At 44.7% G+C, this 24,104-nt stretch overlaps 1 long non-coding RNA gene across 3 annotated transcripts in view; it reads right to left on the reverse strand.

Moving 5' to 3' along the window:
• The window catches only part of LOC109560120 (uncharacterized), a 231,463-nt gene that overhangs the window by 24,138 nt on the left and 183,221 nt on the right, over positions 1-24,104 (reverse strand). For all 3 annotated transcript variants that reach the window (XR_011567084.1, XR_011567083.1, XR_011567085.1), the window contains one exon: positions 394-458. This is a non-coding gene — a long non-coding RNA (uncharacterized lncRNA). The remainder of the gene's footprint in view (positions 1-393; positions 459-24,104) is intronic.

A 24,104-nucleotide genomic window follows, 5' to 3' on the forward strand; every position in this document is an offset into this window, starting at 1 on the left:
TACTCTTGAACATTCCAAAGTCTATCACAAATAATGCTGCAATGAATAATCTAAATACATCATTTAGCTCATATTTGAATATACCTACTGGATAAATTCCTAGAAATAAAATTGCTGGTCAAAGAAGGCATGCAGTTATAGTTCTAAAGATGCTGTCAAATTGTTTTGCATCAGAATGGCACCAGTTATACCCTTCCCAGCAATACAGGAGAGTGCCCATCTATACAGACTCGCCTCCATGCCATGCTGCCAAACTCTTTAATCATTGACAATCCAAATGGTGACATATTGAATCTCAGTTGAGTGAGGCTGAGCAAATAACTTCCCTACACTTCAGTCACTTGTATTTTCTTATTTTGTGAACTGTCTTGCACATGATATTTGAATGCTTACCTGGACAGGTCTGGAAATGGTGGAAGGATTACTTCATTGGCCACACAGGTGAATAGTAGGGGATGCTGTCACAGAGAAAGGGACAGGGCTTGATTAAGACAGTGAAGCTTCAGGAGCCCATGTAGCAAGAAGCATGGACTATTTGCCACACACAGTGCAAACGTGGACAATGGTAACTTCAGCCTGGTGCAGAAACAGTTCTGGGTCATGTCTCCCATGCAAATTCCTAGGTGGGTAATGATTTCAAAGAGAAAATCATTAGCAGATAATATGCTCCTGGAGAATCTAGCAAACAGGAAGTTACAAAATAAGCAAAAAAAATCTTGAAAATATTTGATACTCTGAATGTAAGAATTTATAATATTAATATTTAGTGCTAATGCACTAAAGAAATTTGGTCTTGCAGTTACTGAATCTAGGGAGGGAAATACATGTAGATAAACGATGATAGATAACAGATGAAAATACACATGTTGACTTAAAATGTACAAGATAGAAGCTGCTTCCCTGATGGATCAATGGTTAAGAATCTGCCTTGTAATGCAGTGGGCACCGATTGGATTCCTGGTCAGCAGTGAAGATCCCACATGCCGCAAGGCAACTAAACCCATGTGCCACAGCTACTGAAGCCCAAATGCCCATGCTCCGCAACAAGAAAAGCCACCACAGTGAGAGGCCTGCCCACCACAATTAGAGAGTAGCCCACGCTTGCTGCAACTAGAGAAAGCCCATGCACAGCAATGAAGACCCAGCACAGTTGTAAATACTTTTTTTTTTAAAAAGAAGCCTAGTTAAAAAAAAAAAAAAAAAACAAACACGAAGCAGCAGCTGTGAGTTGTGTTTATTCAGTGTCTTGCTGAGGACTGTAGCCTGGGAGACAGCATCTCAGAGAGCTCTGAGAAGTTGCCCCATGTACTTTTGCTGAAGGGAGTACGTGCATGCAGCCAAGCACATAACTCAGCAGAAGGTTGCAGCTCATCACCAGGACACATATTTTAGCTAATGGTTTTAGTGCTTTTCTTTCTAAGTATAGGAAAATGCAAAACGCTGGAAAAATCTTAAAGGTTTCTCCTGAAAATATCTAACTATCTGAAGGCCTGTTCTGTCCGTTTTCCCAGAACACAGAGTGCCTCATTCCTGATCTCTGCCCTGAACTCCTTTCAGAGGGTGTTGAAGGTCAGTGACTGCAGTGGCAAACAATCCTTGTAGAGCTGGATGGTGAGTAACATTCTTTAGTTGGCACAGATATATACAGTATATACTATACTTGGTATATAATAACACATACACTGGGTTTCCCGGGTGTCTCAGACAGTAAAGAATCTGCCTGCAATGCAGGAGACCTGGGTTTAATCCCTGGTCCAGAAGATCCCCAAAGAAGTGAATGGCTACTGCCTCCAGTATTCTTGCCTGGAGAATTCCATGGACAGAGGAGCCTGGCAGGCTAAAATAATTGGGGTTGCAAAGAGTCAGACACAACTGAGCGACTAACACTTTCACTTTTTTTCAGCATATACATTGGACTGCAAAGAAATTGAAACAGTCAATCCTAAAGGAAATCAACCCTGAATATTCCTTGGAAGGATTAATGCTGAAGCTGATGCTCCTGGCCACCTGATGCGAAGAGTGGACTCATTAGAAAAGGCCCTGATGCTGGGAAAGATTGAAGGCAGGAGGAGAAGGGAGCAGCATATGATGAGATGATAAGATAGCATCACCAACTCAATGGACATGAGTTTGAGCCAACTCTGGGTGATGGTAGAGGACAGAGGAGCCTGGCATGCTACAGTTCATGGGGTTGCAAAGAGTCAGAGGCGACTTAGCAACTGAAGGACAACAACAAAAACATACACACAATATAAAAGTATTCAAGTATTTTAAACCTTTAAAACAGTAAATGTAATTTGTCCTAAGAGTTAGCTCAAACATTGGTCATTTGATGGTAGAACTGTTATCAGCTGTTTAAGAATGATATACAACACCTACAAAAGCAAAAACAAGCAAAAAAATATTTCTGCCAATTAGTGTGTGTATGTGTTTGTGTGGTGTGGGGGTGCTCTTTCACTATAAGAGGCATTTGCTTTCAAATGTAAAAGATTCATTGTGACTTTAAAATTTTTTTCATTTTATATTGGAGTATAGTGGCTTTGTGTTAGTTGCTCAGCTGTGTCCAACTCTTCATGACAACATGGACTGTAGCCCACCAGGCTCCTCTGTCCATGGAATTCTCCAGGCAAGAATACTGGAGTGGGTAGTATTCCTTTCTCCAGGGAATCTTCCTGACCCAGGGAACAAATTCGAGTCTATTGTACTGCAGGCAGATTCTTTACCATCTGAGTCATCAGTGGGTTGATTTAAAATGTTGTGTTAGCTTCAGGTGTACAGTAAAGTGACTCAGTTGTACATGATATATACATACACATATATTCTTTTTCAGACTCTTTTTCCATATAGGTTATTATAGAATATTGAGTTCCACTGTGACTTTGAGCAAATTTGTTTAAACTTTTAAAAATATGTATCTAAAAGGTAGACAATTCTTCAGCTACTCACAGTGTATGTGATGCTTGTAAGGCTTTAAAATCAGACAAGCAGAAAGATTTCTTTGCAAGTCATTCTAGCTCCTTTCACCAATCTCTGGGCAAGTCAACCCTGGAATAACCCGAGGTCCCTGCAGTTGAGGATATCTGCTCACCTGTCCCAGGTGGGCACTGATAACCTGGGAAGCTGTGACTGATCGCAGATGCGGCACCTTCGAGGCTGGAAGGCCCCTGGGCCGATGGAAGCTGTAGGGGGCTTTGATAAACTCTCCGCTATATGGCATGAGATGACAAGAGGGCAGCACCTGAGAATGTCCCGGCTTTGATTCCAGAAGGGAGAGGGGGCCTGGGAGCCATGTGCATCCCGTTAAGAAAGGGAATAAGCACGAAACAATATTAACTTTAGAAATGAGATGAAAGCCCATGTGTGCTAGCTTTCACACAGAAGGGGAGACCCGACGAGCCTCCCAACCCCCTTCAGCTCTGCTTTTAGATGGAAATGATTTTGTTGAACACTGACACAAAAGGAAGATACAGATGTAGTGAAGAGCCGTAGCGCAGAACAATTATATGCAAGTAGGTTACATGAAAATATAGTCTCAAGTGGATGATATCTTGTGAATATTAATTAAGGAAATCATTCTCAGAGCAGCTAGTGTTTAAAACAAGATCTAATCTCTCCTGAGTGGGCCTGCCGCCCTCTCTCTCAGTGTTTAACTTCAAAGGGCTTTGGAGTTGGGGCAAATGAAATTATTATTACTTCAATCTAGAGAGGAAACCTATTCTAACCAACACGAGAGTGAATTCTAGAATTACATATAGCAGTTAATACAAAGAAGAAAAAATATTCCACACTTAAAATGCCTACATGGCAAAATGTTTCTTAACCTTTTTCATCTGATCTGCTTCATCCTCCTATAAAACTTGCACATTTCAGGTACAGAGCTGGAGAAGCGTGTGGGCCAGCTGAAGACACACTCTTATTCACCTATTCTTTTCTTTGACTCAGGGCCATTAGAAATAATACTGTTACCATTAATATTAATAATATTATTACTACTATTAGCTAAGACTTAAATGCATCTGTGGGTCAGGTACTCTTTTCCTTATATTGGCTCATTTAATGTTTTAAAAAGCCCTGTGAGGTTTTAAAGGTTAACAGACCTAGAAAGGTAAATATATTAGTTTACCATAAGAAAATACCACAGACTGGGTGGCGGAAACAACAGAAATGCATTGTCTCACCATTCTGGAGGCTGGAGGATCAAGTTGAAGGATGAGATCATGGCATGAACAGGGCTCGTGTCTCCTGAAACCACTCTCCTAGCCTCACAGGTGGCCGCCTCCCTTCTTTGTCCTTATTTTTCTGTCCTCTGCACACACAAATCCCTGGCCCCTTGTGTGTCAAATTCCCTCCTCTTATAAGGACAGCCGAAGATGGAGAAGCTCTATACAGTCAGCAAAAACAAGACCAGGAGCTGACTGTGGCTCAGATCATGAATTCCTTATTGCCAAATTCAGACTTAACTTGAAGAAAGTAGGGAAAACCACTAGACCAGTAAACCAAATCCACTAAATCAAATCCCTTACGATTATACAGTGGAGGTGACAAATAGATTTAAGGGACTACATCTGATAGACAGAGTGCCTGATGAACTATGGAGGGAGGTTCGTGACATTGTACAGGAGACAGGGATCAAGACCATCCCCAAGAAAAAGAAATGCAAAAAAGCAAAATGGCTGTCTGGGGAGGCCTGACAAATAGCTGTGAAAAGAAGGGAAGCCAAAAGCAGAGGAGAAAAGGAAGGATATACCCATTTGAATGCAGAGTTCCAAAGAATAGCAAGGAGAGATAACAAAGCCTTTCTTAGTGATCAGTGCAAAGAAACAGAGGAGAACAATAGAATGGGAAAGTCTAGAGATCTCTTCAAGAAAATTAGAGATACCAAGGGAACAAAGATGGGCTCGATAAAGGACAGAAATGGTGTGGACCTAACAGAAGCGGAAGATATTAAGAAGAGGTGGCACAAATACACAGAAGAACTATACAAAAAAGATTTTCATGACCCAGATAATCATGATAGTGTGATCACTCCCCTAGAGCCAGATGTTTTGGAATGTGAAGTCAAGTGGGCCTTAGGAAGCATCACTACAAACAAAGCCATTGGAGGTGATGGAATTCCAGTTGAGCTATTTCAAATCCTGAAAGACAATGCTGTGAAAGTGCTGCACTCAATATGCCAGCAAATTTGGAAAACTCAGCAGTGGCCACAGGACTGGAAAAGGTCAGTTTTCATTCCAATCCCAAAGAAAGGCAATGCCAAAGAATGCTCAAACTACTGCACAATTGCACTCATCTCACACGCTAGTAAAGTAATGCTCAAAATTCTCCAAGCTGGGCTTCAACAGTATGTGAACTGTGAACTTCCAGATGTTCAAGCTGGTTTTAGAAGAGGCAGAGGAATCAGAGATCAAATTGCCAATATCCCTTGGATCATCAAAAAAGCAAGAGAGTTCCAGAAAAACATCTATTTCTGCTTTATTGACTATGCCAAAGACTTTGATTGTGTGGATCACCACAAACTGTGGAAAATTCTTAAAGAGATGGGAATACCAGACTACCTGACCTGCTTCTTAAGAAACCTATATGCAGGTCAGGAAGCAACAGTTAGAACTGGACATGGAACACCAGACTGGTTCCAAATAGGAAAAGGAGTACGTCAAGGCTGTATATTGTCACCCTACTTATTTAACTTATATGCAGAGTACATCATGAGAAATGCTGGGCTGGAGGAAGCACAGCTTCCTGGAATCAAGATTGCTGGGAGAAATATCAATAACCTCAGATATGCAGATGACACCACCCTTATGGCAGAAAGTGAAGAGGAACTAAAGAGCCTCTTGATGAAAGTGAAAGAGGAGAGTGAAAAAGTTGGCTTAAAGCTCAACATTCAGAAAACGAAGATCATGGCATCCAGTCCCATCACTTCACGGCAAATAGATGGGGAAACAATGGAAACAGTGACAGACTTTATTTTGGGGGGCTCCAAAATCACTGCAGATAGTGACTGCAGCCATGAAATTCAAAGACGCTTACTCCTTGGAAGAAAAGTTGTGACCGACCTAGACAGCGTATTAAAAAGGAGACACATTACTTTGCCATCAAAGGTCCCTCTAGTCAAGGTTATGGTTTTTCTAGTAGTCATGTATGGATGTGAGAGCTGGACTATAAATAAAGCTTAGTACTGAAGAATCGATCCTTTTGAATTGTGGTGTTGGAGAAGACTCTTGAGAGACCCTTGGACTGCAAGGAGATCCAACCAGGAAATCAGCCCTGAATATTCATTGGAAGGACTGATGTTAAAGCTGAAACTCCAATACTTTGGCCACCTGATGCGAAGAACTGACTCATTTGAAGAGACCCTGATGCTGGGAAAGATTGAAGGCAGGAGGGGAAAGGGACAACAGAGGATAAGATGGTTGGATGGCATCACCGACTCAATGGACGTGAGTTAAGTAAACTCCAGGAGTTGGTGATGGACAGGGAGGCCTGGTGCACTGCAGTCCATAGGGTCACAAAGAGTCAGACACGACTGAGTGACTGAACTGAATTGACTGAATTGATAAGGACACAAGTCAAACTGGGTTAGGGCCCACCCTACCAGCCTCATTTTAATTTAATCACCTCTTTCTCATCCCTGTCTCCAAATACAGTCACGTTCCTAGGTTCTGAGAATTAGAGCTCCAAAACACAGATTTTTGTTGGGGGCAGGGGATCACCATTCAAACCATAACAGTGAAGTTGTCACCGCAGGCTCTCACAGCAGGTCAGATGTGGAGCTGGGATTTCAACCCTAGGACTAGAGTCATCCTCAACCATCGTGCAACACTGCCCTATTGGCACCAGCCTGTGAGAGGAAAGGCAATGTACATCTATTTCAATCAGGATAATGGTCTCATGACCTATAACAGCTCTAGGTGGGAGGATAAAAGGTAAGACACTGAAAGAAACATCTTTTCAGACAGGACCAGTAAAATGGAATCATACCAATTATTAAGGCTCTGGGGCTTCCATGGTAGCCCAGCTGGTAAAGAATCCTCCTGCAATGCAGGAGATCTGGGTTTGATCCCTGGGTTGGTAAGATCCCCCGGAGAAGGGAAAGGCTACCTACTCCAGTATTCTAGTCTGGGGAACTCCATGGACTGTATAGTCCATGGGGTCGCAAAGAGTTAGACACAACTGAACGACTTTTCACTTCCATATGAATTTAGTAGATTTTTTTTTGTTAAGTTTGTGGGACATTAACCAATTACCTAACATTAGAATTTTAGCTTTAGCTGTTGGTGAAAGCAGTGCTGCCGCCAGGCCACACTCCTGCACGACTGGAAACAGATGCTGGAGGTGGATGGGTACTGGAGAGCCCAGATGCTGAGTGGACACGCTTACCACGGACAAGAAATGCAGATGGCAAAGAGAGACGGAACAGCTACAGATGTGGCTGGATGTGGATAAAGGCAAACACATCTGTGTGGGCTCCCCATCGGTCACTGAGGCAGCCGAGGTGCCCCAGGGAGAGTTGGAGTTAAGTGGAAGTGTGTTCCGACATTTCTGGATCAACCTGAGACCCAGGAAATTCAGGCTGCAGCAGGCAGCACCAGCCTCATTACCTGCTATTTGCTCTGCACTCAGCTCAGCAAGCCCACTCCTGGTTTTCCAAATGTGCTGTGCATGCCCCACACTTACCCATGCCTCTCTGTCCCCTCTGCTGTGAATGCTCTTAATCACCACCACCTTCCCCATCCCTCCAGCAGGTGAAACCTCTTCTGACGACCTCCTGCCTTGGAAACTAAGATGGGTCCCTTTCTTTACTGTCTCGTTGATCTTTATCATTTCATCCCATTCCAGCACTTTCTATGTATTCATGTGTTTCTGTGTCTCCTTTACTTAACAAAATACTTGAAAATATGAACCATTTCTTTTGCATTTTTGTATCTGCTGCCCCTAATACAGTGCCAGGCACATCATAGGTACCCAGCAGATGACTGCAGAATAAATGTCCATCTCAGAGAAACCTAAAGTCCCAGAGATATGTTTTACCTGGTCAGTATGCCACTTGAAAATAATAATAAATATGTTGCTAATGTTTACAACTTCAGAGATTTCACAGACAAAAAGGATTATCTGCTTTAACAATCCAAAGGGCTGGCTATACCAGGCTTGAATTCCCACACGCAATGAGTTAAAATTGAGGAGTGGCCATCCCTTTTGGGGAAGATGTTACTCTGCTGTTTATCCCAATCTCTACCCTATTCTTAAGTGTTGCTACCTCACACCTGCCCTCTTCATGCACGTGGGAAACCCACCTCACCCCATTAGGCATTCTGTACCCCCGATCCCCTTAGACCAATCCATCAGATCCTCCCCTGCTTTTGACCGCCCATGACAGCACATACGGACTACAGTGGTTTTCCATCATCCGGCTCTGGCCATACCCACATCTTGCTCCCCCAGTGTATCCTGAAACGGCAGAAGAGGCGGGAGGAGGATGCTACTTTCGGTTCGTGGAAAGGGAGCTAAAGGGAAGATCTGTCTTCTTCTGGCATATCAGGTGTTGGCACCAGGGAGAAGCAGGATACTGGCCGGGATGGGCAAACAAGCCAGCTGGGAATGGCAGCCCCTGTGTTCCAGCCAGCAAACACCTTTTCAAAGCCTACTTTGCATAAGACAGTTCCGCTGACCACAGCGGAGTCACAGGGGAACAGTTACCCCTGGAACTTCCTTTCTGCAACAGTAGCACCCTGTGTAAGGGAACCAAAGATGGAACATGATCGTCTCATATATATGCTGCCATGAGGTTTCAGACCACCACACTGGCATGAGCTTTCAACGTTGAAAAAATAAATGAAAACTCTCTGGAAATAATAGGAGCACTGTGTCCTGGAACCCGAAGAATAATAATCCCAGGCCATCAGTCATCCAAGCTGAAAACAGTTTCTTCCTCTCTCTTTGCTGGGCCTAGGATGGCAGGACACAGACCCTTAGCCCAGGAGTGATTTGCATCCCTGCCGGGGACACAGAAGAGGCTGCGTCCACCACGGCTGAAAATGCCAGGAAGACAGGGGTCTTTTCCTTTTTAAAGAGTTAGAGTTGCTTCCTATGTATTAGTGTGAAGTGCAGTTTGGGATTGTGCTTCATGGGCCCCAAATATGTGGACTCACAAGGGACTTTTGTGTCCAGATCTGGAGGATTTGCAAGAATATGAACCATGTATGGAGAATTCACATATTCAGAAGGCCACTAAGCCTTTCCCATGCATGGCCTCCCAACAGTCTGAAGTGGTAGGCACTATCCTTACACCATTTTACAGATGGTAATGCTGCAGCTAAGAGGCTAATCGATGCCACCAAGCCCATGAGTACAAGGTTACAGTACAAGGTTACAACTTGAACTTAGGTCTGTCTGTCTGACCCCACAGCCCTACTCCCAGCTCTCACTCTCTGTTACTTCCTCATTCATTCTCTTATGCCACAAATATTGAGCACTGCCTATGAGTTAGACACTGTCCTAGGTGCTTAGGATACAGCAGTGAATAAATCAGATAAGAATGCGTGCATGCTAAGTCGCTTCAGTCGTGTTTGATGAATTGCAACCCAATGGACTGTAGCCCACCAGGCTCCTCTGTCCATGGGATTCTCCAGCCAAGATTACTGAAGTGGGTTGCCATGCCCTCCTCCAAGAGATCTTCCGGACCCAGGGATTGAACCTGCATCTCTTACGTCTCCTGCATTGGCAGGAGGGTTCTTTACCACAAGAGACACCTGGGAAGCCCCTGGATGAGAATATTTGCTCTCAAGGAAGTTATGTTCAACCCAGGATAGACTGCAGTGCTGTGGAGCCAATATGCCACAGTTGTGAAGACCATTACCTGATGGACCTCACTTCCAAAGCACTCAGGAAAAAATATGTAAATTTGGGGAAAGGCATGATCTTAGTTGCTGTAGGTGCATTTTTAAGTAAGTTCAAGGGGCTAAAAAAAAGTTCCTGCTCAACTTGAAAATGAGACTTGGGTGTGTTCTATCAGTTTTTCCTGAAGGGGAAAAAAATCCCCCAATTTTAATTCCCTTCTGAACTTAGCCACATGTTGAGATAAGGAAGGTGGGGTTAGAAATCAATTCAGCTCCCTTGGGAGAAAAATTATAGTAATAAGCTTTTAAAAAACGATGATAATAATAAGCTATATGATTTCAAAGTGACTCACCACCACTCCCCCCTTCTTTTTTTTTTTGACAACTGAAATTGATTTTGAAAGGAAAGGCTGTGGAGATTTTCGTTGAATACAATCCAGACGTTCTAAATCTAAACCCTCTCACCAAAGAGACTGCAGATCTGGAGAGCCTGGGCTCTGTTGATAATGCCCTACGCTCTGCCCGACATACTATACCCACCACCACATGTCACTCAACATGCCTGAGAGCTTGAGGATGAAGGAAATAAAGATGGAACAATATTAAGACTGAAATCAATATAGCTTTCTTTTACATTTCCCAATAGTCTCAATAACTTCAAAGGAGCAGATATGAATATAATTAATGAGCAGAACAAACACCAAGTGCAAAATAAATCTGGACCTTGTTTTACGAGCAGTGTTGGAATGATAGATTTAGAACTGTAGACACGTTTGTTGGCAAATCTGACGACTCACTCGTTTCCAAATGGTATAGCCTTTTAGAGCAACTGCAGTTGCATCAGCCTGGGTGCCCCTTAGGAAAAATACTTGCTGGAACCACTTGGTACCGGACTAAACAGAGCCCTTGTACTTTGATGCATTCAGCCGCTGTTAAAATTTATGTTTGAATCAGTATTAGGAGGAATCCTCTGACCAGCTCTCCATTTGGCTATTTCTGCAAGCTAATCCCATTTTAAAATATGTATATTCTTAGGAATCTGACCAAACTGAATAACAACAATGCTCAGAGGAAATTCACACTTGTATTTCGAAAAGAAATAAGAGCTGTCGCTAGAGAACAGGCACAAAAGCCACGAAAACAAAAAGATGGCCTTGGCCGTGGTGCTCTGCTTCTAATTGTGTGCCTTCTTCTGGGAAATCCCTCAACAGTTCTGATCCTCCGTCTCCTCCTCAATGGTAGCAATACAAGTACATGTATTGGGTGTTCACTATGTATTAGACTAATGACCTAGTAAAAGGTTCATGCACCCTTTTAGACTAGTCCTATGAGGTATAGTCATTCTATTACAACCCCTTTTTTATAAATGAGGAAACTGAGGCTCAGACAGCTGCAGTGACTCGCCTGTACTTTTAAGAATGTGAAAACTAGCATTTTAAGTGAATGTCCTGACTGCGCTGCTTCCATTCTCAACCACTATTTTCTTAGGGCTGGCAGTCAGGAGGTACAGATAGTTCATTTATACAATCCTCACGACTTTAAGTCCATTCACTCGTTCTTTGCCTGGTCTCTAAAATGATATTAATACTTGCCCACCTTACATCTTGAACTTCGCACATTGAAAGTCAGAAGATGAGGAAGAAATGAATAACACATCATGACTGTCTCTTTATATTTGGTGGAAAGAGAAGCAGCTGGGGGACAAAAAAGGTCTCTCTAATTTCTTCTCACCTTTTACTGCAGGCCTCATGAGTTACAAAGACCTGGGTTCTCTAGTCCTTTGCTTAACAGCCCTCTTAGCCCACTGTGGCCAATAGTATCCTTATTCAGGTGTCCTGTAACAGGCCTACATAGCAAAATCAGAAGTCTTCTGGTAATTCTTCATGAATGTAAACTGTGTGGACTCCAACCAAAGCATTCAGGCCTTGGACTGACAGTTTAAAAGCTAGATTATTAACAATGACTTCCTGTTTAGGGTCAAATCCACTAATTTGTGCTCCATAGTATTGGTCTAACATTTGGGCCCTGGGACAATCCTATTTCTAACACATCTGTCCTCCAAGGACTATAGACACATGAATTTAGCAGATAATGTCCCAGGGAACAAAGAAGTCTCATTACAGTCCTTACACACAGACAAAGCGAAATAACAGTTTGTTTACTGGTTGTCATGAAACACACCCAAATGTCTTGATATTCCATCTTTTAAGTCAGTTGTAAAAAGAGAAATTGTTTGCATCTTTAATAGCATGATGAAGATGTATAAAATCTTGATCCAACTGGCTGTTGGAAGTGAGAATGGCTCCAGGGAGGATGGCTCTGTGGGGAGGGGGTGTGGTGGCGGGTTGGGAGTTGGGGGGGGGGGGTGTTCCGGGATGGGGAGACGGGTGAGGTTAGAAGGATGGAGGGGTGTAAATCACCTTGTTCCTGGCCCAGTACAGAAAGGGCATCTGGGATGCTTCCCTCTGCTCCAGCAGCAGCGCTTGGTTAGGCAGGGCAGCAAAATTAAAAACACCCGGCAGAGCCAAGCGGGGACGCGGGTGGGGGGTGGGAAAGACAAAAACAGAAACCACCACTCACAGGAGCGAACCCTGAGTCTTTTTTTATGTGGTAAGGAAATCTAAGATCTAATCAGTAGCCTTAATTGAAAGGCTCAGTGAGGGGGATCTCTAAGCTCCTCTTCCTGCCATTAATTTTAATTTTAGCCTTTCACAGGGTATGGATAGGAGTGAAGGTGGTGCGTAGGGCCCAGCCCTTTAGAACCGTGAGGGCCCCTGGAGAGACGGTGAGGCGCTTCCCCTTCGGAAGTCTGCTGAGACCCGACAGGCCCTGGGCGGGGCTGTCGGGGTCCACAGAGGCTCTGTCCCCTCGGATCCGCAGAGGAGGGCGTTCCTCCTCCGCTGTGCCCAAGTGCCGCACCGCCCGTGGAGGGAGCCGGCCCGTGGTTCCCCCTTGTCTCCTTTCCTAAAGGCCACGCACATTGAGGAGTTCCGGGGAGAGGATACGGAGCCGTGCGGAAGGGCAGAGAAGACAAGGAGGTGGGCAGAAAACGAACCACTAGAGCGGCAGCAGGGAGTGCCGCTGAAGAGCTTTCAAGGACTTTCAAACGAATGCCATCCACTCTTTCCTCGCTGTTTCTGCCATTTCGTTGACCGTTCTTGCTAAGTGCTCAGTTAAAATCGGTCTCCCAGGTTCCTCAGTAGTAAAGAACCCGCCTGCCGATGCTGGAGACTCAAGGGGACTCGGGTTCCATTCCTGGGCCGGGAAGCTCCCCTGGGGAAGGAAATGGCAACCCACTCCAGTATTCATGGGCTTAGCTGGTAGCTCTGATAGTAAAAAATCTGCCCGCAATGCAGGAGCCCCGGGTTTGATCCCTGGGATGGAAAGATGTCCTGGAGGAGGGCAAGGCAACCCACTCCAGTATTCTTGCCTGAAGATTCCCCATGGACAGAGGAGTCTGGTGGGCCACAGTCCGTGGGGTCGCAAAGAGGCACACACGACTGAGCATGCGAGCAGACGGTGCATTGAAGCCGCACTTCGGCGCACCCTACTCACCGGGTATACAGGATGAACTTTCTTCTGCGGGCAAAAGACGTTAATAGTGTCTCCTTTGTGCTTTCACCAGTTTAAAGCCAGAGCAAAACATAATTATAGCAAAGGCTGTTAATGGACTCGGTGGCAGGTTTGCCACCTTTCTCTGTACCTCTTTTTCCGTCCACCGGGCTATGTGCTAGCTCTCATCATCTTCTAATTATCTCTTCCTTTTTTGGCTTCACAGCTTTAGAAGTTACAAGGGTATTAGCTGAATCCAAATTAGTTTTTTTTTTTCCCTTTTAAAGGAAAAAAAAAAAAAGAGTAGGTTCTTTTTAGGAGTGGCGCATCACTCCAGACAATCTAACAGGAAAGATATGTAACACGGTCTCTGGCTGAAAAATCTATGAAGCCAAATAAACCCCAGATCAGCTGTAGCCTGCATTGGGTGTAGTGAGTATATTTCAGTCTCTCTTCCACCTCAGGATTTCCACCTGAAAAAAAAATGAAGTAATCACACTTACTAATCTCAGAGTGGCAACTGGTGGATTTAACAGCGCCCTGAAAACGAGACTCCTCTGTTTAATGAAGCAGCTCATTCAGAGGTTTATTCGGCTAATAAAACCCCCGTTTTTCACTTGTGTTTGAAGCTAGTCCATTATTCTTTTGCGTGTGGTTTGAACCAGTTTTCTGTGAGCTGTGGTTGCTCCTGAGGATGGATATGAATGGCACTTATTAGGAAGGGAAGAGCTCATGAATTCAGATCATCCTTAATGCTGAAATGAGCTGTAATGAAGGCCTGAGATCAAAGTGCTTGAGAAGCAACGGCAGATGAATGGGCCCCAGAGCCTGGGTCGCTGCAGAAAAGGATTAGGAAACTTCACTTAAGTAGCCAGAAAGGTTTCCACAGGCTAGCCTGCTCTGCATTTAATTGTTTATGGGATTCGTGGTCGAAAGATATACAAATGGCCTCCCTCAGAGAAAACGGCGTTATCAGATATTTTCCACAAGGGAGAGGAAGGGCTTTAAATTAGTAGCAAGAAGAACAGAAGTGAGGCCATTCTTAACTCCCAGGGAGGGGGCCAGGGTGGGGGAGAGGGGCTGAAGGAAGAGACAGATCCAGAAAGAGGGGAAGAAAGGGAAAGGAGGAGGAAGAAGGAGCAACTGCCTAGCCTTCAGGATAAGCATAGACCCTCCGTCCAGGGAGAAGCACACCCCTCTTTTCCTAAATACTGAACATGAAGCAAAACAGAGCGCCTGCACTGCAGCATGGGTGCCTCCCCACAGCGCATCGAAGCAGCGAGATGCAGGGCGAATGGAAAGCAGATGCAGTGGTGGAGTGCTCCAACTTTTTACTCTCCTCCTTGAAAAGATGTCAAGGATTATTTGTGTTACCTCCCTGGAAAACGCTGAGACGTCTTCTTAAGGGGTGAATGAAAGATGAGTACAAAGAGTTAATTTGAAACCAATCAAGCCCTGTGTTCGTCGACTGCTTCAGAAATCCTTCTGTTTTAATGATGAATTTATTTTCAAAGCAGTGCCGATCCTTTTGAGGGGAATTCCACCTCTCACAGCTGCGCAACGTGCCCTGCAGTGTTGAGCTTTTTCGCCCACCTGCTCTTTGTTAAAACAGCGTGGACTTCCCAGAGCTGAGAGTGTGCCAAGCTGGCTGAGCCCGCCTAAGAGCCATCCTCAGCCTGCAGCCACTGAGGTGTCAGTGAATACACCACAAACCCCTGCAAAACAGGCAGGGCAACTTGGTGGAGCCACACAACCACATGGCAAAGCCACAGACTCCCTCTCACCCAGCAAAGGACCCTCTTGAATTTTCTATGGTTGATCTGTTAACCTAACTTGGCTTCCCCTTGCTGCCCTGTTCAAAAGCAATTGCCTTGAAAATATTATTCTCAAAAATTTTTAAAAACATCACACCTGAAAAACCCTACACAAAATTCCCATTTCGTTGTCCAAGCACAACTCTTGAAGAGACTGGAGGATTTTATCTGCTTTAACTGGGATGGAACTGACATGTTTGTGTTGAAATAGCACCTGGCCATGACTTTAAAAAGCTCCACTTAATAGCTTTGGGTTCCCTGTTTTTCTTTTTTATTCAAATACATCTAATTGTAAGGTTCTGAAATTTAAATGTGGTTGCTGTGCATCTGTTTATCAACAAAGAACTTCTGGATTAATGCAGAAGCACATTTAATAGGCAGAATGCTATCCCTTTGTGCCTTTGAGGGCATCCACAGTCCTCTTAACTAGGAGGATTATGAGATGGAACCCTTAGCAGTGAAATACGCCCTGTTCCCCTCTGTACAAAGATTTGTCCTCCTGGACCATTGAGTCATCTGAGGTCCGCTATTATTCATCCACTCCCAGGGTTGTAGCAAACAGTTAAGAGGGAAATATTGTGCCAAAGTACCTACTTTGTAATTAGGATTCATTGGGAAAATGAAGCGTTTGTTCTAAACTAACTTTCATGAAATGTACATGTCATAACCTTTCATCTTTTCAACTCCAATACCCAGTTTTTCATATCTTTACAGTTCTCTCAAATTTGAGAATCTCAAAATAAGGTGATGAACAGTCCATGTGTGTGTCACGGTAGTTATAGTAACTGGTGAGAGTAATAGTAATAGACTAAAGGCAGGGGATTGAATTTTAAGGAACTTCATTGAGTAAGATTTGACATTATCATCCTAGAGTATCAAACTTCATATGCTTGCTTTCTAGCAGTCTTGGCTAAGACTGTGAATAAGACAAAGATCACTGTTTCTGCTATAGCATCATATAATTTAGGAATCATAAAATGCAACTCAGGAGTGGTACTCAGATAGCAATTTAAGGATTTTCAGAAATACAGCATACTTCAGTGAAATATGTTCCTATTGGATAGATAGAACTTGCATACCCTCGGGTATTTATGAGCAACAGAACTTTCCGGGTGCCTCTGCATTCTTATCAATTCCAGCCTCAACGTCTTGGTGACCCACTAGTGACCACAGTGTCACACGTGCAGGCTGCCAGGTGACCCCGCAGACACAACTTGTTGCACAGAAAATGACCAGACAACTGGAAAAATGGACAGACGGCAGTGCCTTCTCCCCTTTGCCAAATACCAGCTTGCTTAAGACTTGGGTTTAACACACAATGCAATAACCTAGATCGATAGTTTAGTTTGATGTATCTGAATATTTAAAGGTATTATTCCCACTAGAAAAGCTTACTGTTTCCAACTGAAAGCATCTCAAAGTTGTGCTATGAACGTTTTAAAAATCTGCTTATGGGTGTTTGGCTAGAGCAGATTGTTCACAGTGATACTACCACAGTGTATGGCATATGGTAGCTTAAAACAGAGTTAAGCTGCTATCCAGCACCCATTTCCCCTCCATGGGGCGGCCGTTGTGCAGTTTGTATGGGACTGTCTACCTCTCCTCCAGCAACAGGGGTGAGCCCTACATAGCCTAGACCAATCAGTGTAGTCCCAATTTCCTATCCACAGTGATTGGTCTAGAGAAGGCACATGACCCAGGACGGTCCAATAAGAGTGAAGCCCAGACCTTTGCTGATTTGGAAAGAAATTCTGTCTCAGTCTAGGGTGGTGTGCAGATAAGTACACAGGCTAAAGTAAACAGCCGTTTTTTCTACTTGGAGAAAAACCAGGCCAAGAATAAAGGCATTAGCCAGAGGAGAGACAGGGCTGAGAGAAGTTTAAAAAACAGAGCCCTGATCAGACCATTCTGAAGTTTGAAATAACCCTGAACTTTTTCAGTTATGTAATCCAACAGATTATATTTATTGCTTAAGCCACCTTGAACTTCAGTGATTTGCAACTGAAAGCTTCCAAATGAACACAAAGTGATTCAATAAATATTTGTTGAATGACTGGATAGTTATACATATTGTAATTTAGTACACATAAAATGTAACATTATTAGTGATCATATTTCTGTTATTAAACTTTGAATCATCAGCAAGCTCTAGGTTGACTTGAAAATTGTAAAGTATTGCATTTTGCATCAACAGCAATAGACCATTGCCTAGAGTTAATGGGCAGAAAAAGATGCTATCAATTCCTGAAAGGTTACTGTACACTTCCATAGAAATAAAACATGTTACATGTACTCACTACACAGAGATGAAGTGAGGCACAGAGTTTTAAATTGTTAAGGTAAAATCTTTTAAACAGATCCCCTAACGGTTCACCATAAGGAAGACAGAGACATCTCAAAAACAGTCACGGATTTGTTCTAAGTCACCCGTCCTCTCGCTTGGTCTTCTGATGACAAATGGCTACAGCCGCAAGGCAGCTGGCCAGGATACAGACCAGCTCAAAGCCCTCTCAAAACTCCATCTACGCAGAGGCAACTGGTCCACCCACTGGCCCTGGACTGTGACCTCTAAGAGGGCAGGAACTTGACTTATTCTCTGCAGTGTTCCCACACCTAGTATGTGACACATGAGATATCTATGCATGTGATCAGTTCATGACACACGGTAGGCTGTCAATCATTGTTGAGTGAATGAATGACAATTTACGACTTGGGTCTCATTTGCTCTTGTCTTATTCTGTTTCATATAAGAAGGAGGAGGAAGTGAAAGATATAATTGAGTTAATTTGGGTTTTCCCCTAAGCTGCTCTTTGATCACTTTGACACTTAATTGAGTTCCTGCATCCATCTAAATTCTCTTCAAGATAACCTCACACACCCTCGAGCCATTTTTTCTCAACAGAAAATACAGAGCTTGACTATCAGGAGAGAAACCAGTGAGTCTTTGACTTAAAGAACAGGGTGTAAGTGACCTTTTTTTTGAGTGCTGATTATGAGATCTTAGGAAAGTCATTTTACCTCTCTGGGTTTCAATTTTGTCATCCCTAGAAGAGGAGAGTTGGAGAAGGAAATGGCAACCCACTCCAGTGTTCCTGCCTGGAGAATCCCAAGGACGGGGGAGCCTGGTGGGCTGCCGTCTTTGGGGTCGCACAGAGTCAGAAACGACTGAAGCGACTTAGCAGCAGCAGCAGCAGAAGAGGAGAGTGGAACTGCATGAGTTGCTTTTTCAGCTGTGCTTTATAGAGCCCAAGGTGTTTTAGTAGAGCAAGAGGTTGTTGTCATTTAGTCACTAAATCATGTCCGACTCTTTTGCAGCCCTACAGACTATAGCCCACCAGGCTCCTCTGTCCCTAGGATTTCATAGGCAAGAGTACTGGAGTGGGTTGCCATTTTATTCTCCAGGAGATCTTCCTGACCCAGGGATCGAACCCACGTCTCCTACAGTGGCAAGCAGGTTCTTCACCACTGAGCCATCTGGGAAGTCGAGAGCAAGAAGAGAGAGGGATAAGGCCAGGACTCAGAGCCCTCCACTCCCACATTAGCATAAGAGGGTCCGGAGGCTGGCTGACTGGCTTCCAGTCACAGTCCTACTATTTCCTAGCCGCATGATCTCAGACAAGGTATCTTTCATGCATCTCGGTTTCCCTCCCTGTAAACAGAGATGACAATAGTATTTCTTTACAGCGTGTTATGAGGATTTAATGAATTAATATCTAAAGCTTGGTACATGAAAAATGTTGTATAAATTTCAGATATTACTGTTTTATATATTGGAGTTCTGATAATGTTTAGGCTTAAATGGTTTAAAGGTCTTCTGCTGCCAACAAAAGAAAAATATTTAATTAAAAGAAAGTGTTTAGGGTTTTAAATTAGGATGAAATAGGGGATAGTAAATTGCAAAGGGTCTGGTAGACAGATATTAACCTCTGCAGCCACCATTGTCATTAACACCACACCTCGCCAGCCAGAGTCTGCAGTGTGTTTAACTCAGCACAATGGGCTGCCGCCACTCGAGAAAGCTGGCTTTTTCTCCTGAAGATTATTCTGCGGTCCCATTCAAATGGCCTCTGCGTCGCCGGGCGGCTGATGCCTGGTGCTAGACAGAGAAGGGCTCCGTGGCTAATCGCTCGCATTCCTGTGAAGACTGAAGGAAAAGATAAATTTCCTTAACAGTCAACATTTCAAGGGAAGGCATTTTCTTAACAGAAAATGGTGAATATCTGAAAAGATTGAAACCTCAGGCAGTTTAAAATTTGCAAGGAAGGAGTGCCTGGCAGTTCAACTGCTTTAAAATTCCTTTTCCGAAGATATCATATGAATTTAAATAAAACTTGAATGATTATGGTAATTATCCACACTAATAACCTTGCTCAGAAACTCCTTTATCTGTCGTTTCACTTCTAGAATGCTGTAGACTGCCAGGCATCCCTTCTCTCCTTTACCTGGAGAAGAGGGTTTCGATTTCTCAACATCGTGCTCTGGAACTACAATTATGGTTCAGTCTATTTTTGGACTCACCCAGGCTCTTCACCCCCTCACCTGGTACTGATACTGCCCTCACAAGCCCCGCTCTCCTAGTTTGCTCCCCAAACACTGAGCTCAGATCTCCTTTGACATTTGGCTTACATTTCAAAATATTTGTCTACCCCTTCTCCTTCCCTTTTTTTGTTCCTTCCTCCCTACTCTCCTTCTCTCCTTGAGACTAATTGCTATAAAGGTGGGACGGGTGGGTTAGAAATTGCTCCTCCCTATTCCTCAGGACTAAGGTTGGACAGGCCCGTCTCTGTCCCAGAAATATGTGAAGATTAATCCCATTTGCAAGGGCATGCAGGAGCTGTAAATATTTATGGGCAACAGAGAAGGAACTGACCCAAGCACACAGAGTAAAGGAACCAGGCAGAGGGCTGGCCAAACACCAGTGACCCTAGATGCTGCTCCCTGGGTGCCAGGTGCAATTAGCCACCCGGGGGGCCTCCCTTCTGGGTGGGAGGTGACAGGAGTGTGGGAAGTCGATCCTGGCATCAGGAGCAGCAGAATTCTTCTCTCTCCCTTTCCTCTACCCCCAGCCCATTTCTAACTTCCAACCTCTTGGAGGTTTTAGGGACCAATTTAGTAGCCAGAAACTTCCCACACCTCCAACCTGCCTGTTGCTGGCATGGATGACTGACTTGTACTTCTGGGAAGAGGAAACACATGCTCACCCTCCGCTCCCCACCTCCACCATCCTCTCATCTGTTAGAAAACATTAGGGGATGCATAACTTTTCCCACCTTTGTACCCAAGCACATGCAAGCTGTTTTAAGGTCTAAGATTTAAGAGTTTCTTGAATATTCTCCTTCTTTGTTACAATGCAGAGAGAATAAGTTAGAAATACACTGGTTTACAACAAGATGATTTCTTTTTTCTGGCCTTGCCACCCAGCTTTCGGGATTTTAGTTCCCCGGCTGGGAATTGAATCCCGAGCTCATAGCAGTGAAAGCACCATTGAGTCCTAACCACTGACTTCCAGGGAATTCGCTAGAACTAGATGACTTATTATTAGAAATTCATTGTCACAGAGAAAACTTTTCACCAAGGGTCACCAGCATTTTCTTGCATTCTGCCAGGAATGGGGAGCTCACTACTGCCAAAGGCAGTTCAGTCGTGTTGGCCCAATTTTGTTCATTAGAATCATATTTTGAACAAATGAATACCTGCTTCACAATTGCATGTATCTATCAACCTTTTTCCTACCCCTTAGGGTATTACAGAAGTAATCACAGATAGCTGCTTTGTACCTGATTTTGCTTTTTCATTTGTTTATGTGTGCCCCAGTGTGCCTGCAGGTTCCCTGATAGCTCAGTTGGTAAAGAATCCACCTGCAATGCAGGAGACCCTGAGCTGATTCCTGGTCGGGAAGATCCGCTGGAGAAGGGACAGGCTACCCACTCTAGTATTCTTGGGCTTCTCTTGTGGCTCAGCTTGTAAAGACTCCATCTACAATGCGGGAGACCGGGGTTCGATTCCTGGGTTTGGAAGATCCCCTGGAGAAAGGAAAGGCTGCCCGCTCTGGTATTCTGGCATGGAGAATTCCACGGACTGTATAGTCCATGGGGTCGTAAAGAGTCAGACACGACTGAACAACTTTGACTTCAGTTCACTTCAGAGTGCACGTGTGCTCAGTCGTATCCTACTGTTTGCTACCCCATGGACTCTAGCCTGCCAGGCTTCTCTAGTCACGGGCTAACTCATCTTCTGTAGCTATTCTTCATTTTGTCAGTCTCAGAGGAAGGCAGAGACCTACTTCCCATCACAGAAGCCAAAGAGGACTGGGGATTCCCTCTACTCATCTGCAGACAGCCAGCACATGGTCACATAGCCAATTGGAAGCACTGAGTAGGGTTTTTAATGTGAAGGGGGAGGGGCAGGCTCAGTTGGTGAGGGATCCAGAAGGATCCAGCAGTGATGGCCACCGTGGGCAGTGGAGGAGGGGCTAGCACAGCATTCTAGCTTGATCTGCTGCCGGCCTCACTTGGCTCTTGAGTATTCTCCCCACCAGACCCTCCAGTCTCCTGGTGATGGTACAAGTCACCAAATAATGTTCCAACAAATTCCTCTTTTGCCTACATTAGCCAGAGTCAGTTTCTGTCATTAGCAACCGTGAGCCCTGACTGATACATTCTCTTCCTCCCACATTCTCCCAGATGGCCTGCTCGCCATCATTGCTCCCCTATCAAGGTGCCCAGCTCTCTCTGTGCACCCTGATGAAGCAGGACTAGTGGAGCTGTCCTCTTTCTGCACCTGGATAGGACACATCTAGTGATGCTAGTGCTCCCGGTGCTGTACAACCACATGGCCCCACTGACTTGTACTCAGTCAGTACCCAACTTTTTCTCTGATATTATAGTTAAGCCATTATCGCCCTCATTCCATAGTGCATGTGAGTGTTTTAATCTGGAACTCCTAGTTCATTTCCAGTAAGAATTTCTCTGTCTTGGGGGAACCCCAAACACCCCAATAATTAGGTTCCTGCCCATTTTCTCCTATGAATGAATCCTACCTCACACCCTAAACTCATGAGTGAGTTTCCTGCCCCCCTTCCCTATTTTTATGCACCCCCCCCCCACCCCAGGGCCAGAAGGCCTGCTGTGAATCTCACATTCCAGCTGAGTCTCCAAATGACACAGGTGACTATCCATCCCTCATGAACACCACCTGACGGTGCAGCCACCATCGAGTCCCTTGCTCAGCCTCTGCTTAAATGCACGTGCTGGATGTCAGGCTCTGGAGATTGTTGTTTAGTCGCTGAGTTGTGGCTGCCTCTTTGAGACCCCGTGGACCGCAGCATGCCAGGCTTCCCTGTCCCTCACTGTCTCCTGGAGTTCGCTCAAACTCGTGTCCATTGAGTCAGTGATGCTATCTAATCATCTCATCCTCTGCTGCCCCCTTCTCCTCCTGCGTTCAGTCTTTCCCAGCATCAGGGTTTTTTCCGATGAGTCGGCTCTTCGCATCAGGTGGCCAAAGTACTGGTGCTTCAGCTTCAGCATCAGTCCTTCCAATGAATATTCAGGGTTAATTTCCTTTAGGATTGACTGGTTTTATCTCCTTGCTTTCCAAGGGCCTCTCAAAAGTCTTCTCCAGCACCACAGTTCAAAAGCATCAATTCTTACTAGTGGCTTTGGACACAGTGCCCATTCTTGTCCTCGCAAACTGACCTTCTAGTTTCTCTTGAGCTTCAGGTTGGAGTCAGACAATTCAACCCTATATTTCAGTGCCTCTTCTTAATTGATCATGGACATGGAGAAATGGGGGTAGGGGAGAGGAGATTACACGTGTTGGGTGCTTATTATAGACCCACCTTATTAAAGGTCCTTGCATACTTTATGTAGATTATCTCATCAGCTCTCTACCATGGACATGATTGCTCCAGTTTTCCAGATCAGGCAACCACATCTCAGAGAGGACCCAAAGTGCTAAACTAGACACAGGTCTAGCCCTCTTCTTGGCCTCACAATGGCTTAAGCTGAAAGAAGCAAGGAGCCCGGGACCTGCTTGGCCAAGCCTTCAGTTCCCTCTCCGACTTCTGCCCAAGAGAGCAGAGCCATTTATAGGCACACATGGTCTGCAAACTGAATTCTGGTCGGCAGCTTGAATGACTTCAGCAACCAAGCTCTTTCTATAAAGTGCTTACAAATAGAAAAATTGTCCCGTCTGAATTTTGTTTTATTGATTCTGCCAAATAGGAAGGCAAGAATAAAGGTCTGGGAAATCCACAAACTCGAAAATTGGTGTCTGACGAGAGCTGATGGTATCTTCTTGGAGGCAGAGCAATGCCAGCAGCAGTGGCCTAGTTTTGTTTTGAAACCTCCCTTCCTGGAACCACAATTGCTACCGCTTTGGTGGCAGAAGGAAGATGTTTACCCTTCACAAAGATGGCTAGCTTTCCAGCCCTTTATGTAATCTCCTGGGCCACCAAGGGGCCAGCCACATGGTGTCTGCAGATGGGGAGAGAGGCCGACAATTCTCATACCAGGCATTCCTCCACTGTCCTTCCAGCCTGCGTAACAGGTCGCTCCCCTTCCTTCCAGAGAACCTGAGGCTCCACCACTGACTGCCAACTCCCCACTCAGGCCTGACAGCAATTTGTAACTCAGCTTACACAGGCTCTCCTACTGTCTGCGTTTTTGTTTGTAAAATGAGCAATTTGCTGTTGGTCGCTTGGCTCCTCTGTGAAGTCGGCCGCGAGGGCGGCTCACCCAGGGGGACAGCTGGGCAGTGAAAGCAGAGGGCAATCCCCTAGCGCTTGGCTTGCGCCTTTCCCCTCCTTCTGGATCCTGCAAGTACTTTTGTCACATGGAGGCACTCTCGGTTCTCCATGTGTGGTATTTGCAGCAACAGAGAAATCAACCCAGAAGGAAGG

The sequence above is a fragment of the Bos indicus genome, chromosome 6 (assembly GCF_029378745.1).
Source record: "Bos indicus isolate NIAB-ARS_2022 breed Sahiwal x Tharparkar chromosome 6, NIAB-ARS_B.indTharparkar_mat_pri_1.0, whole genome shotgun sequence".
Classification (NCBI taxonomy): domain Eukaryota; kingdom Metazoa; phylum Chordata; class Mammalia; order Artiodactyla; family Bovidae; genus Bos; species Bos indicus.